General features: G+C 42.1%; 1 long non-coding RNA gene across 1 annotated transcript; it reads left to right on the top strand.

The window, feature by feature from the left end:
- Positions 1–588: 588 nt before the first annotated feature.
- Positions 589–16147, top strand: LOC136285945 (uncharacterized). The gene is made up of 3 exons (XR_010719606.1): positions 589–790; positions 3598–3768; positions 15520–16147. It is a non-coding gene; the product is annotated as an uncharacterized lncRNA (long non-coding RNA).
- Positions 16148–16549: the final 402 nt, after the last annotated feature.

Raw genomic sequence — 16549 nt, 5'->3', positions numbered from 1 at the left:
AGAAGAGCTGTGTGAAAACTGAGGGAGGGCTTCAGGCAGATCCAGTAGAATAGCTAAAAAATAACATGACAAAGTAAAAAGAAGTAAGATAAGCAGAGCACAGCGCTTAAGAAAAGCATTTTTTTATAGACAGGGCATCCAATATCTAGCTGCTCCTCTGAAGGAGGTTTTGGCTAACATGGTCAGTATGATGAGATGTGAGGCATTTAACAAAACTATCCTAGGGTTTACGTTTTATGTTTTGGGGGTGAAGGAGAGTTTGAGTTACAGATAAGGGATGGCAGGTGTTCATGCCAGTCTCCCACTTCTTACTTCTGGGTTTAAAGTCCAGGCTATTTGCTTTCTTTTTTCTCCAGGACAGTAGTTACCCTTTTTAAACAAAGTCCTTCAGTTAGTGTCCCATGTTTTGTTTGTGCACAATACTGTCGACAATATCAGGATATGTTTAGATAAAAGATCTACTAAATAGGCTGGCTTGGGAGTTTGGAGAGTTTATCTTCACAGATTTTTTGTAGTGGCTCTCATTAGTTGACTCAGTCTTATCTAATCAGCCTCCGAAGCCAATCAATACAGAAAGTTGCCAATCAGTGCTGAAGCATTTCACGCGGTTGTATTCTTGAGGCTCCCAGAAAAAAAAAGGGAAAAGGCCATAGAAGTAGTTTTTGTTTGCTTCTGGTTAAAAGCTGTTCTGAAAAAACGGTTGCTGGATGAGATGCTGGGAGCTGATCCTTGCTAGGTTTCTTGGCACTGGTTGATGGACTAGGCTGTAAATGTCTTTATTTCTCCTGAGGTAGGATTCTTTTCTGTTTTTCAGATGAACCTTCAGTACTTTGTTGCAATGTATTAATTCAGCCTACCTACACATATCTCAGTGCTCAGGCTCCTGAACTGGTAATGTTTATGGACAGTTAACATCAACCATAAATATTGGCTTTAAGAGGATTTGACTGATACAGGCTACGGTGAATAATCTGGAGGGTGTGTTTAAGCATGGAAGAAGTGTCCTGGGTACAATATTTATATTTTATTTTCCAGCCCATCATAAATGAGGTTGGGTCTTCCAAGGATGGTACCTCATGACTGATCCTGCATGGTGCCGGGTTTAGTCATCTGACCAAACCAGTCCTCACATATACCCTTGATGGGATGTCAGTCCATGAAGACACTGGTGTGAAGTGTTGAGATGGACCCTGAAGTCTCGTGTTGTAGTTCAATGTTGTGCATTTATCTTCACTGTTTGCTTGGCATGCTTTTATAGGTTGGAAATTACAGCATCCTGAACTGAGAAAAACAGATGAAACCCATAGTTCTCACTTCTTGAAGCACACCTGTGTATTTATAAATGCAAGCAAAGGCCATCTGCACCTTCTCATGCTGCAGGTGTCCATGGCCACATTACAGTTTTGATCTGACTTTTTTTTCTGAGAAAGCTAAATGAGGAGTGTGAAATATTCCTGATTTGGTTTCTGTGATCAAACCCAAGAGATATTTCAAGCATTTTAAAGCACGATGAATGAGGAAAAAAGCTAAAAGTGGGGTATGTGAGATTGCTCAACTGTTTCAGTCCCTCAGTCTAAAGGGTGGGAGTCTGGCAGCAGGCTGCTAAGGGAAGGTGCAAATTGACACCAAGATGATGTACATCTGGTCCTGGTTGAGGAGCATAACTGAGGCATAAAACGAACCCCACATCACTTCCACAAAAGTAGGAGTTGTTGTTGGTATGATTGACCATACCACTGGATTGATGCATGTCTGTAGGGAAAATGTACAAGGAGTGGACATCTCTAAAGCCAATATGTCCCACCCCTGGCTGAAGTATCCAAATGTACCCTGGCATCCTTTGGTGAGGGAGCAGCTGGTGCATGGTAGAGCACAACCCAGGTTATGGGGACAGCTGGGGGTTGGGGTTTGAGCATGGCACTGGGGGTGTGGCAGCAACCTGCACACACCCATGGAACAGTGCTCTGGGAAGAAGGCCCTGAGGGAGAACACTTCTGCAGAAAGTGTAACTGCAAAATGTGGTATGGTGAGAAAATTCACATATGAGGTGCAGCCAGGGGACACTTTCAGACCTCCAAACTCCCTCCAAAGGAAAGAAGTAAAAATGCTAAAAAATACAGAGGGGTCCCTGGCAAACAAATGAGATCAGCAATACATGATGTCAATATATTGCCTCTGTTTCTGTTTGCTCTTTTTCTTACAGAAATATCAATGATTGCCATTGAGACCAGTTCTGGAATAAAATCTGTGCATCCAGGCTGAGGATCTAGCTTGTTTTCTGTCTAAACTTTTAAGTCAGTTTTGCTGGATGTGCATTAGAACTAAAGTCCTAAACATAAATAATTACTGTATTTGCTTTCCTGTTTTATTGCAGCTGTGAAAGTGAGCCATAATGATTTTTATACTACATGATAGAATTTATCAGCTTTGGGACAGAATGAACTCACACAATAGCGACTGGCTCAGCCTCAAAGTGATAAACATGTCAAGATAACAGCAATCATTTTTTCCCTGAACACGAGAATACAATGCAATTTAAAGCAGTTTTTTTTACTCTTTTTCTGCATTTTAATATTCCTATAATCAATCACCAACCATAACGGTTTTATTATTACTATGGACACAATAGATCAAATTTTTATGGCCTGGTCTTAGTTTTCCATATGTAATCTGCCAGCACCAGCAATTGCACAGTTTAGGTCATTTGACTACCCGATTACACCCACAAATCAGGTAACTAGACATCTATGCTGCATGCCGACATAACTGGGAGAATAAACTTGTTCACAAAACTTGGCACATGTAAAGTTGAAAGTCATTCTTCAGGCCAAAGTGAGAATTTTGCCTTGCTTGTTTATTGTTATGATTCCCCCAGGGACCATATGAAGACAGAAAATTAAAAAAACCACATTTGCTTTAAATATGCAGTTTCTTTCAAGACTTTGGCTAGAGCCAAACCTAAAATTTAGGGTTTCTTGCCAACAGGCAGGCAGCAGGTAAATCCTGTATGATTAAAATAGTGGATTGAATTTTTCAAAAACTTTAATTCACAAGTCTCAAAGCTGTAATGGAATCAAGTGGAGACCGAGGTTGAAGTTTGATTAAAAGTTGAGAAAGGGGACAAGGAAAAAAGTTATTTATTTACACAAGGGAGAAAGACCACCTGAAAGTATCCGTGGCACTTGTGTAGATCATCATCTTCATAAATGATCTAATAAAAGGTCTGGTACAAGGTCTCAACATTTCTGAGTGAATTAAGATTATATAGGATAGTAAAACTAAAGGAAGTTGAGAAGACTTGCATGAAGATTTTAAAATGTGGATGACTGAGACATGAATAAGGCAATGCTTGCAGAAGAGCAGACACACAGGGAGCAGGAATTCACTGCAAGGTGAGGCATGAGAGGAAAAATAAAGTCAGCTACGTACACGTGTACAAAAAAAATGTCTGTACCTAACTTCAGCCTCTCAAGAGAGAGCTGGCATTAGTTCCCTGCTTATTAGTGGTCAGGAAGACAAAGGGTGCATTAAGTGTTATTACAAAAGGAGTATATAATAAAGGTCAATCAGTCATCATCCACCTGTATAAATCCTCAGGGCTCCCACATCTTGAGGTGTTCATGCAGACCTAGTCCCCTGGGTGACCAAGATGGGATGGGGAAAGCTGCAGACTCAGATGTCCCATGGCAAAGGAAGTTTCACCCTGTCTCTGCTGGAGTCACTGCTCCAGCTGGCCTGAGTCCTTGAAGCTCTTCTTACGCTACAGAGGTAAGAAGAACTTTTTACAAATACAATTCCTTTTTATTAGTCTGGCAGCATCCATCCCAGTTGAGTCAGGGGTTTTTTTGGATGAGTCCCACTGTGGGATAGGATCCTGGGAAGCTCAGCATCCTAGCAGGTGTCCTTGGTCAGAGTTGCCCTCACCTCACGGTGGCCCCTCATTTCCCATGCCTCACTGACATAAGCTCCTGGAGGCCTCAACAATTTGAGCTGGAGCTGGTTTCCCTGCCTGCTGCTGCAGCCCCATCCTCTCACAGACTGGAAACACTGGAGGGGAGGCAGGCACTGTCCCTAGCAGTGAGTACGCTCATCCTTTCCTGGGAGGATGACGCCTGGGAAGAGGGGAGAGACAGTGGAAGGATTGGAGACTTCTGTCCTTGTTCTGGGTGCAGGTATGGCTCTTGGCATCCCATGCTGTCATGCTTTGTCTGCCTCCCTGTGCTGGTGATGTGTGCAACGGCACTGCTGCCTCTCGTGCAGGGGAAAGGCACATATGAGGCAGAGAGGGGCTCAGACATGCTGGCAGAGAGCACTGCAGGCACACACTTGAGTAAAAATTGGAAGACCTAGTCAATTGCTTGTTTTTTGTTTGATATGTTATCCTAAAGCATTCCTGCAAAATTATCGTGGTCATAAGCCAGCCAAGGTACAGAACTCACTGCCTGTCCTTTGCTATGATAATGAAAACACTGTTGATATTTTCAATTAAAAAAATACCCCAGGGAGGTAAGATTTTGTGAGGCTGTTCTAAAACTTTCCTTCATGTCCAACAATATGTACGTGACTCAGCTACTAAATAGGCATCTAAATAAAGAGGCTTCTCTTGTGCTTTATGTTCACAAAACTCTCATTCTAGTGGGCAAAGAAACACTCTCCAGCTTTTCTACATGTTCTTTCTTTGATCTGCACAGCTAATGATAAAACATGTTAGCGTGAATCATAAATGGAGAATTATTCCAGTCTGATTTTTTCAGAAATCCTGCTTATAGTTTAATATGACACAACCACATAATTAAATGATAAGAGTATGTAGTTCATGACATAATTTTATTTCATTTAGGCTTTAAACTATGCTTAGCAGAAGTACAACAGTCCTGAGACATTTTTATTTCAACAGAACTCAAAGGGCCTAATACTATTGTGTAATATGGGAGAGACCTTTAAATTTACTGTGTCTAACACGAATGCATATTGTCATGCAGAGACTCCCTGAAGGTATTTCAGTGCATTATCCAAGTGGTAGATGCTTGGAAAAAATGCTTACAAAGTAATCTCCAAATACAGCATATTCAGACAAAGTGCAACTTGTGGATTACTTTTACCACTGCTGTGCGTGTTCTTCTGTGCCTGTATAATCCTCACATAATGGGGTCCTAGACCATTCCTGGGGCTTTTTGAAATCACCAAAACACGAATAATTCATAATAATAATACAAAACAAAAGTCATATAAGGAGGTGCAAACTGACTGTATAAAGTTGTTACAGCAGACAAGGCCCTCTCAGCAGTCTCAAAGTTATGTGAAAGTTGTTTCAAAATTCAGAAGTCTTCTGCAGTATTCACAGCAATTCATCCTTAGCAGAACAGCTAAATGGTTTTTCATCAGTAAATTACATTTACATACACCCTCTGTCTTCTTGAAAATATGTTGGAAATTCACAGTAATGTTCAGTAGAAGAAGCATCTTTCAAGTGTTTTGGGTACTCCTTTTAAGGAATGCACTGTTAATTTTATTCTATGTGGCATTTTGATCTTTATGTGTACAGTGCAAATGACCACCAGTTATTATTTCAGTCCTCTGACTTGGCAAATCAAAATTTTAAGCAAAGAAGCTGGTCTGAGGTGAAGAGCAAAGGAAGGTTACTGGCCAGGGGCTTGTAGGAGCACTGGCATATATAATGACACTGAATTGAAGGAATTAATTTGTGTGAATGGTGCTGGTGGGGAACTATGTGTGCTAATGTGTGCAATGAGGACGTTTGCTCTAGGAATTTATGCACTGGACTTTCTGTGTCATGTTCCATCAGTTCCAGGGACCAGTTTAGGAAAGTGTTTAGGCACATCATCAACATATGAGCTTACACATTAACAGCTGGCTTTTTCAAGAGCAATTTGTCCTTAGATCAAAGCCTTAGTTGCTTGGAATAGAAGGTGTGGTAGCAGTAATACAGGGAACGATTTTGAAAAGGTATTTGATGGATTTGAACAGAGAGGGTTGCCAGTTCCCAATGGTGTCACATGGTGTAAAATATTTGCCTGTAAATGGAGATGGAGCTGTTTCTTTCATTTTCTTTGTAACTTCCATTTTATAACAGAAATGGGATGAAGCACACTATGTTTCAAAGAGATCAGTGTTATCCTTGAGTAAATCTGTTTACCCACTGGCCTCATGCCTTTTGAAATATCCATACACCTAAGAAGCCAGACTTAACACTTGCAGCGCTGCAAATCAGAAATAGCTGTTATTACAGTAAGCTAGCATCACATCAGCAGAAAACCAATGAAAAGGTAAGCAGGCCTAACCCCAAAATGTTGTACATGACAATGGTTCTTGTGTCTTACAAGTAAATATTTCATTACATGCTAATTTTGTGGATTTATCCCACTTACTGGTTTCCCCAAAGGCAAAGGGAGAATTTCCTTCGTGCTGAGTTTTCCACTAGCTCTTAAGAGAGCAACATTTACACTTAAAATTTTAGCATACAAATCACCTGTTCTGTAATCACCGTAGTTTTGGAGGTCCTCAGGAAAGGTCACAGATTTGTCCCTCCTCCAGTGAGGAGCATCCTTCTGATGTTCTGCCCAGCCTTGATCTCTGGCTCCAGTTTTGCAGTGGTCTCATGCCAGTCACTTCGACTGTGGACGAAGGACTGAATCTCACTCACTCTGAAAACAGTTTAGACTTAAAAGTTTACCATAAGAACCGTGCCAGTTGTGATCTGGCCTGTTTTACTAAAATATTTATACTAGTAAAAGAGCAAATGTAAACTCAGGTTACACCAGAAATAAGCTGTGCTTCTGGGAATGCTTGTATTGCAGGTTAACTGTATTCTCACTAAGATAAGATTTATATATCAACAGCCAGATGTCTTTCCTATTGCTTAAAGTAAGTTTTTTTCACACTCATTTTAAAGATTTTAGTCTCAGAATTTAGCCTAGACTTCCTATAGCATTTGCTGACTGTATCTGTATTAGCAGGCAGTGCAGACCAAAAGGAAGTTTGTAAAGCAAAAGAGTTGTGGTTGAGGTCCCAACACCCACACCAGACATGCTCCAGGGAAGTTTACTCCATGCTGGCTCTAGTCTGGGCCATTCCCAGCACATCCATTGGCTGATGGAACAGGTTGGCTCCATACGCGCAATTTCTGCAAGCTTTGTTTGAAAGGAATCCAGTTCATGTGCCCTGAGCCCATCCTGTGATGTGAACCAAGGCACATCATGTGGGGACAGCCTGGAGATTCACTTCAAAGCATGCTCCCAATCCAAACTGAAGCCCTAAAGTAGACATACCCATTAAGTCAGAAGAATTAAAAACTCCCTGGACCCACGGATGTAGAAAGATTACCCTTGGGACCCATTGATGCATGGAGAGAGAATATTGAAATGGAATGAATTCTGGGCAGCAGCCACTGAAAAAGGACTGCAAATGCAGGTTTCCATGGCGAGATGAAGTGCTGAAAGACATGTCAGAGGATGACACAGTAGACAGGAGTTTACAATGCACAATGGCAATAACAAAAAAGATCAGCATTTCTTGGCCCATAGAAAAGCATTGTGCCATGCACAGCCATTCTCCAGACTGCTGAAAATGAACCTGGACACGTTTTCTTTTTTTTCTTTTTTTTTTTTTTTTTGGGGCTTAATACTTCCTTCCCAGACAAGCCCCAGAGATGCAAAGCAATTCAAACAGTTCAAACTTAAAACACATCCAGGAAAGGGCTGATTTGTGTGGAACAACTTCATCTTGATTTGCATGATTGGTGTCTTTACAAATTTTGGGAAAAGTTAGGCAGATTAAATTGGTCCTTATGAAGCCATATACAACTTCTTGTGCCATCTGCTAGTTCTTAATTTCCTCTTTAAGTTATTTAGCAGTCACATGGATGTTTCTCTTTAATTGATTTGTGTTGATTTTTCTGATTTGAAACCAAATGTTTCTCAGACTAAATGGCTGAACCAGCCAGAGCACTTCTTTAATTATGCTACCTTGAACTGGCTGTACAGTGCGACAGGGAGCTGAAAATCCACAGAGCTCTCCAAAATTACATGAGCAGATTTAGGGGTGGGGAAATAATTTAAAATCCCTGAACAGAAAAGCTGTGCTTGCTATCACATTTCAGATAATCATGGTTCCTTCCCCTGTTAATGTACACTTCTTGGATAAGTTGCAATAAGTGGAGTTGTATGAAGAGGATGGACATATGTGATATTATCAGCACTTGTGTATCATACATATACATCACAAGAGCAGCTGGCACAAGAGCAGGTAAGGCAGCTAGAAAGCTGGTAGCTCTTCCTCCAAGGTCTCACATTATATTTTTACAGTAAAAACCTCTTAAGTGGTCCCTCTCAAGAGACATATTGCTCTCTATCCTTGTAGTGACCTAGCTCAAGAAGAAGGAAACAAAGGCAGTCTCATTCTCTTCAACTCTCATGAGGCTGTTCCACAAAATGGCTTTTTGGCTTAATGTTAATTTTTTCATGTGATGAACACACTAAGAAAATGTGGATGTAAAATAGGATGTGAAACAGAGTCAAGCATAGTCATGCTTACAGAAATGCAGAGGTGCAATGAAAAGCTGATCTGAATCAGAGGATGAAGTGGTGTAAAGTGGTAAAAGTAGTTACGTTTTCTAGCTACTGAATCTAGTCACACAATGAGACTCAGCGCTAGAAGTCATTAGTCCTTTGCTCTCCTGTTTTTTTCTCCTTGTTTCCCTGGCTCCCAGTCTGCCTCTCCTGATGTGCTTCATCCTCCCAGCTGGATAGCAGAAAACCTGCCTCAGCTGCAAGCTCTTGGCTGGCAGCCACATGGTAATTTATAATGGTCCTCATGCCTCTGGAAGTAGTCCAGGTGGCATCATCTTCACAGTTGTGAATTCATTTTATGCCTCTACAGGTTGAGGGTTTTCTCATGCCTAGAGACCCTTTCCTCTATGGCTTCTGAGGGCACCTTGTCCAGGCTTTGTAGTGTGACTGTGACATAGTTCTCTCCACTGTAAATTTAAACCAAAATATTATTGAGGATCCTTTTGTGTGAAGATGGTTAGAAATGCACACGCATGCACATATATATAATATTACTAGTGCTGGCGCTATGGCTGAGCTAATTCCATCTACATTTTGACATCTGGTCTAGGACAGTTGGTAGGTGTTTTCAAGAGCCTGCAGAGAAAGAGGTGCTTTAGGATGTGATCTACTTTAAATTTAGGCCTCTAAGGCAAGGCATTGCTCCCAGGGGGAGCCTGTCTCAACTCAGTGACTTTAGGGGGCCTGTAAGTAAAAGTCAATGGGACGAACTAACCTTATGATGTGCCTGTGCAAACACATAAGCAGGGGAGCTGAGTTTGTTTTGGAGTCCAAACTCACCTGCCAGCCCTGCTGTAAGTGGGGGTTCCCAAGCACAGCCCTCAGACATGGCTTTTACCCTGGGAACTGCATGGAAGGAAAGAAGACAGGCTGGCTTGAGGTCTTGGGTCAGGCACATGCATCCATCCACCCTTTCCACAGCGCATATGAATGCCAGGATCCCACCCACTGGCAGGTGGTGTGGCCACGGCCTGTTCCCTTCACGTATATTAGGGTGTCTCAAATAAAAACTACATCAGGTTATCCAGCCACTCAGCCTAACCCAGGTGATTTGGCTTCATATGTCTTTACATATCCCTTAGAATATATACGGACCTGTTGACAATGTAATCTGAATCTGAAACTTTGGTTTTGAGTGTCCCACCAACCGTTTCTACATGAGTCACACTGCCCATGTAATATTTGCTGGAAAGAGGGATTTGTTTTTTTTTTCCTTCCGCTCTCCTGAAGTGGAAGCAGTTAAAGAAAGTGGACTGAGTGAGCAGGAGCCCAGAGCTCAGTGTTAAGGTGCTGTCTGAAAGGAAGCAGATGTCTTTCCATCCGTTCTCAGGTGGTGAGATGTCTGGCACAATTACTGGTGCAACATATGGGAACAGACAGGAGTGTTTCAGTTCTGGCTTTGGATGTTTGGACTAGTTCTCATCTGGGAGGTGCCTGTTGCAAACTATCTTTTCTATTTTTCCTTAACAGAAGCTGTGCATTGGATTCCACCATAAATGTGGAAACCAGAGTGAAATCATTCTTTTGTATCTTTTTAGAAGGTATAAAAGATTTGCTGGTGTAATTTCCTTAAAACAGCAAGACAACACCTTGATGGGAGGTATTGGGAAGTCACACACCATCATGGAGTACTCTGTTCTTTTTAAAAAATAGGGCAGATCTTGTTGCTTAAAAAAAATCTTTTGAGGGTGGTGGCGTCAGGAAACAACAAATTTCATTTTGCTCTACCACTTGTGTCAAAACATCTGCATCAAACATTCGGTGCATAGTGAAATAGCAAAACAAATGTAGAGCAGACACTACAGATGAATGGCTTGTTGACAGATTAGCAGATGAGTTTCCCTTATGTTTTTGAAAAACATAGCTCCCTAGACATAATGTACAAAGGGGAAAGCTGGGATTAAAGATCAAATAACAAATAGCAAGCTTTTCTTTTCAGTGTTTACTACTCAAATTCTCTAATATCATGAAAGATATAAAGAGCAAGTAAAGAAAAATATGCCACGTCCAACACAGGGAAGTGAAAAATGGACATATTTTAGGACTAAAGCTGCAAGTGGGGCTGAGGGAAATGTTTTGGCCTTTCAATATATATGCAAAAAAACCCCCCCAAAACACCAAACCAACCCCCCCCCCCCTTCCCCCCTCGCCCCCTGCCCCCCGAAAAGACAGCAGATTTTGGTTATTGAAGCTGCTGGCAAAATTTGTGTTGACCTCATCAAATTATTTTGGCTGTAAAACAGCTGATTCCTTTAAAAAATTTTTAAAGGTTGTTTTCTAAATAAAACGGGGGTTTTTTGTTTCCAAAATGGTTTTTTTGTATATAAAAGTACCTAACTTTAGGCACAGGAATTAAATTGCACTTTAAAATTAATAATTTTTGACTCAAAATGGTTTTGTTCCTGTTCATTGTTGTTTGTTTGTCAAGGGACTGAAGAACAGATTATTTGTACAGATCTAGATACAGTATGAGGCGTGGATAATTTTTAAGTAGCTCTGTTAATTCAGCCCTGTTCTAATAATATAATTGTAAATCTTCTCCTGGGTCAGAGTGTAGATACATCTGGCTGGGCTAACTCTTCTACCCTTTCCAGTTCTCTAAAATCTTACCAGCAAAGCGTCTCTGTTGACTTGCTTAACCACTTTGGTGTGCTGCCTTCTCAAGCAGATAAGTTATCAGTTTCACTGGTTGTGTGAAAGCTGTTTCCTGTAAGATGTGGGGACTGGGAATGAGATGATTGCAGTAGTCAAAAAAATGTTCCTCATGCTGCATAATGTGCAGTGGTGTGCACTGCATCCTGTTGGATCCGTCAGAGACCAGAACAGCTGGATTTGCTTGTGGGAGTTTTGTTTGGTAAAGATGTGATAGTGTCATCTATTGGTAGGTTAGATAGCCTGACGTGGTGGGTAGCAAGCCCTGAGAAGGACAGTGCTAAGGCATTTAGGATAGACATTTATGGTTCTGCTCTGCTACATGAAGCTCGAGGTAGTGGGGAAGGAGAAAGAGGAAGGGGAAGACATCCTCACAGTAGTTTCCTGGTGCTTCTCTCGTTAATCTCATCCAGTCAACATGGGGAAAGCCTTCTGATGAATGCATTGGGAGGAAACACAGTGTAAGCTCCTCCTGCCAGTTACCCTAACTCTGTGTATTTTAGGTGGCCAAAATCTAGAGCTGATTCTTTACAGAGTATGAGCACTGCTGGTAGCAGGAAATCCCCAGTTCTCCCTGGTAGCATAAAAATGAAATTAATGGCAAGTCCTTGCATAGCTCTGTGAGGGGTTGAAGACTTTGTACTTTTCATTCAGTTATCCATACATGGGTAGCCCAAAACTAGCTGTTGTTTTAAAATACCTAATATGAATGGAATTATTTTCATGTATTGCTTTAATTTTTTTAAAAAAACTTCCTTTTTATTACATGCTGACAGAAAAATCCAATATATAATCCACTGACAGCCAGCAAGCGCCAGAGCCCGAGAAGTCATCTTACAAAGAAGGACATGCAATTTTGTATTTCTATCAAGCGTGCTAGAATAATAAGTCAGTTGCCACAAGCTTTGGAAAACTGGCTGGAATTGGACCTCCTGCAGCAAATTGTAATTAAGATTGTAGAAATTTCCCTTTTTGGGGCTTGGTTTACAGAATATAGGGTACTGATATTTTTTATAAGCTTCCAGTGTGGGTTGCTACATAAGGCACAGCAGGGTAACAAGAGAGGTAGAATGACCTCCTCTCCTCCCTTCACCCCAGGAGGTAGATGGTCCCAACAGAGTTCTCTATTAGAAGGAAAAGCTCAGAGTGTCTCCTGAGGAACTGGCAACCACAACCCCTTGACCCAGTCTGTGCGAGCACAGTGTGTGCTGGCTGCTTTGCCCTAAGCAAGTGGGGTCCTAAGTAGAGATTTGAGGATGAATCATCCAACTATGCCAGTTCAGGAGCACTCTCCTTTGGATCGGGAATCAGGATGGGTTTGGGATGAAGGCAAGTAGTTCCTACTCCTTGGAAACCTTAGCAGTACTCTTAGCTCTGAGCAATTTGTCTTCCCATCAGTGCCACCAGGAAAACAGATTCGTTGCCTGGGTAAGAAGCAAATGTAAGCAATATAAGGCCAAAATAGAAAGTGCAGAAACTGAGCTACATCCCAATCCATGGATTCTTAATTTCTTTAAAACAGGCATGAGTTACGTGTGTGGAAGATGTCTTCTACTACTGTGCAAATGACTATGGTCAGTTCATACTTAGTCAACCCATTTTCAGGGTGGAGAGATTGCTTTGAAACTGATCTGCCAGATGGAGAGTGAAGTGGAAAAGGAAAAGAGGAAGGATATTATATTGGTCTGCAGTACACTGCTGAACCACTCAGTATTTCACTGTCTGGTGCAGTGTAGGTCCTGTGAAACAAGGACAACCTGGCCCTAAAATCCTGTAGAGTCCTTTTGTCTGCAGTTGTAGATTTTTTTCTTGAATGAATACTTCATGCTTGGGAAAGCATGCTGTTAAACATGAGGCCATTTGAAGCAAAAACATGGATCTTTTAAGTACAGGTGACTTCATTTTGATGGCAAAAAGGGCTGCAAACTATTTCTAGGATCCCCTTCTCCTTGTGAGCTAAAGTGATCTGGCCAGAGGGACTGGCGGTCCTGTCTTCTCTGCCTGTCTTTCAGGAGCAGCTGGAGTCCCACATATCTGTGGTGGTGGCAGATCTGAGAGCTGGGCAGGCATAGGGAACATTTGCCTCTGCCTGTTATCCAGCTAGCCATCTTTTAACTCTTTTGTGGAAAAAGATGATGGGCTAACCTACTTAGCAACATCTGGCCTACAGGCTACCAGCTGAGCCATTCTGGAAAGATCATAACTTAAGTTCTTTTAGGATTGATATGTCGTGTTGGCTGGACTTGTGCATCTCCATATTTATAATTCAACCAGTGTGTACTGTTGGAGGACTTCTCAACATTTAACCTTCAGCATTTCAACTCAAAGTGTAGACTTGTTTTGTTAGAGAATCTTTTTCTCCTTCAAGCTTTGTGGAGTAAACAAGTTATGAGAGTGCTGCAGAGTAACAGGGGATTAAAGAAAACACTTGGCTTTAAAACATGAAAAACATTTCGGGTAGACAGAGGGCCAAGCTCTAATCTTATTTCCAGGGAATCAGAGCAGAGCAGAGCAGAGTTGGCTTCATTAGAGTTGGAGCCCACCTGGGCTCTGCAGCTGTGTGTGGAGCTGTAGCTTGTCAAGGTGGGACTTGGGGGCTCTCTTAAATGCTGTTAATGAGCTGCCTGAGGTGCCACATTGACTGCGTGCATCGAGAATATCCACATCAGGAGCAAAGGCAGCCTGCACCCCAGCCTGGCAAAGGCCCCTTGACCACACCAGCAAATCCCTCTTGTATCCTCTGCTTGGGGCACTGAATCCAAGTGCAAGGAGCCAGTGAGCTTGGCAGCACCCAGGGTCAGGCCAGCCTCCTGGTTTTAGCACCCTTTCAGATGGTTTGCGCTGTGCCTGAGCTCCTAGCAGTCGCCAGGGAGTGGCACTGCCGGCACCATTTGCCGAAGGAGCAGTGGAGCGGGCTTGTCACACCTCGGTATTCACAGGCTGGAAATAGAACAAGCTCACACCACTCCCACACAGGCACGCATTACACAGCCTAACAAAAATATCTGTACTTTCCGCGATGACTCCAGTCATTTTTAATGCCACTGACTCTAAATCATGTGCTCTGCTATTACCTCAGGAAGACACCCAACACGTGTTGAGCTGGCACTGCTGCCTGGTATGGCCTGGTGTCAGCCACACCATGTGCGGCTATGGGCAGCTCGGTTTGCTTGTGATGTCTGGGTAAAGCTTGCCATAGTCACCACCGGCCACGTCTCTGTTCTAAATCTTTGTCTCTAATGAATGTAAAGCTGAGCCCAAGTCCCCTTGCTGAATCCCGCTGTGTCGGTGACCTAAAATGAGCAGGGACTACTCCCATGAGTTAGTGTTGCTGGAATCGACTGTACATCACAAAATTATCCCCACAGCTTACTGCCAGTTTTCTCTGTCTTGAAGTTTCACTTGAATTCAGACATATGGCTTTAAAATTTCCACCAGCCGTCACCAGCAACACTGTAGGAAGGAGATTTCATTCCCTGTCTCCATTAGTCAACCGTGAGCTTTCCTGTGCTAAAACCTACTCAGGAAATGCTGCAAACAAAAGAAGTAAATAGTTCTCAGCATTCCTTGTTGCTTGGAAAGAGTTAAGCTGTTCTCAACAGACTGATCGAGTTTTTCTGGCATTATCCCATTAGCTTAAGTCATTGCTGATGACTTCACCCTCCTGGTGACATCAGCCTCTAATCTTGTGAAGGTGAATTCATGTGAGATTGTTTCAAAACAATTACTCCCTGAATTGTCGGTCATTTCAATTGATATATGGATGCAACATTCACTTTTGCAGATTGTAGCTTCTCTTAGGCAGTTGTGTACACATTTTCCATCTTGTATTTCAGCATGTGTGTTATGTTACAAACTGGCGCTGCCTGAGATCAGCAGGAGAATGTGCTTGTTTTAAATGCAAAAGTAAAAGAAACAAACAAAAATCAACCCACTGATATTACTATTTTTGTAGGTATGATTAAGATTTGTCTTCAGTCATATATGTGGTTTGTTTGATTCCCTCTGGATGCTGTCTCCTTCTCTGTCTCTTCTGGAATATTCTGCTTTGTCTAGGCTGTGTCTTTGCCTAGGAGTGCTCTGGCCATTTCTGATTCTCCTGCTTTTACCCGTACATGGGGAAAAATGTAGACAGATAAATGGTTACTTAATAAATCACAATTTTTAATAACATTGGATATTTTTTTCTCACCCCATACCAGGTTAAATAAAGATAAAAGTGCATAAAGATGATAGATCGGGTCTTAAAATATTTTCTGTTTTTCTCTTTCCTCTGAAGAAGTGACTCAGAGGAACACGGAGACAGAGTCGACACTTGTAAGAAGTGGTTTTAATAAGAGAAGACAAGTCATCATCCCAGCTGTGCAATCCTTGCTGAAGTCAAAGGATCGGAAAAGAAAGGCCCCATTTGTCCTGAGGAGCAGCACACACATGTATACTGAGGGAGGATAGGGATGTATTTAGACTAGAAGTTCCCCAGACCTAAACGAGACATTTGTTTGCTTAACTTCATTGTTCTTCTCTTCTCTCAGCACTTGTCCTCAGCTGGCTGCAGCAATCCCTGTGGAGCTCTGCAGCAGCATCCACCTTGAAACCAGGGGAAAGAAAGTTGCTTCTCCCCAAAACCTCTCATGCTCCCAACTGCTGGCAGAAAACCTCTCTGAGCTGCCCTGTACAAGCTGGCCACAGCCAGGGGGTGACAGGGCACAGGGTGGCACCGGAGGCAGGAGGACTCAGACGCTGTTGTCTCTGACTGACGTATTGTGAGGAGACTTCTTAATGTGACTAAGAGCCCTTGGCATAGAGCTGTAGCTCCTGAAGTGCAGAGCTGGCATGTCCATGCACTAATGTTTAAAGTAATGTGTCAGAAAAGTTTTATAGTAGCAGCACAGTATTGTTGGGGGAGAAGAAGCCTGTTTAAATAAAGCCAATAAAATTCTACTATCATCACTTCTCTCTCTTTATTGTGAGAGGGTGGAAATGACTAAAGTTTTTATTTGGTGTTAGCAGTGTGATGCTAGATTTTTTTCCACATTTGGAAGTGAGCAAGGTAGTGATAAAAAAATCATTAAAAAGTGAGATGGTTGTCCTCAGCTCCTGGACGCTTCAGAGGGGCTCAGCCAAAGAGACAGCAAACTTAGTGCAGGCAACCAAAAAGGAATTTTTTTCTCCTTACAAAATAAACCCTGTTGTGCTACTCCTTTAGGAAGGAAATTGAATTTCTGGATGACTCGCAAATGCTTTGCTCATTGTAGTGGCCTGTATGTTTCCTGAATACCCAGATCTGATTTAGATTAGGGCCTTTTGGG

The sequence above is a fragment of the Chamaea fasciata genome, unplaced genomic scaffold, assembly GCF_029207755.1.
Source record: "Chamaea fasciata isolate MVZ Bird 193981 ecotype frontalis unplaced genomic scaffold, bChaFas1.0.hap1 SCAF_2, whole genome shotgun sequence".
In the NCBI taxonomy this organism is placed as follows: domain Eukaryota; kingdom Metazoa; phylum Chordata; class Aves; order Passeriformes; family Sylviidae; genus Chamaea; species Chamaea fasciata.
The sequence above is the reverse complement of the archived record's forward strand: the minus strand, read 5'-3'. Positions and strand labels throughout refer to the sequence as shown.